Raw genomic sequence first — 481 nt, forward strand, 5'->3', positions numbered from 1 at the left:
CTACTTGAATCCTGGAGTTTCTGGAAGACGACGAGGGAGCGAGGTTTTCCATTGAGATTGAAAGGGTTACGGCGAATCCTGATTGGGAAAACCCTAGGAAAGAGAAAACGGTCGGTGGCGGTCGGAGATAGGAGAAGGGAAGAAAGGGACATTTTGAAAATTTTAGGGTTTCGGACGAATTGGGCATGAGAGGTTTATCCTCAGGGGTTTAGGCGGGGGATAACGGTTCTTGGCTTCATTACGTTGGGTTCCGATAATTACCCAGTCAAGTGATGCTCAATTCAATCACCATGGAAGTGAGCTGAAAATTTATTACATAGTTATATTTCGGACAAATTTTGAAATCCAACCCATTTCTAAACTTATTCATAAAAAACGACTTATTTGAAACGTATTTGCCAAAAGCGACCCAATTTCAACGAAAAAATTACTGTTGATGCTAAATATCACACAACCAATTAAAATCACGGAGTTTATAAAA

Source organism: Asparagus officinalis, chromosome 5 (genome assembly GCF_001876935.1).
Source record: "Asparagus officinalis chromosome 5, Aspof.V1, whole genome shotgun sequence".
NCBI classification, from domain to species: domain Eukaryota; kingdom Viridiplantae; phylum Streptophyta; class Magnoliopsida; order Asparagales; family Asparagaceae; genus Asparagus; species Asparagus officinalis.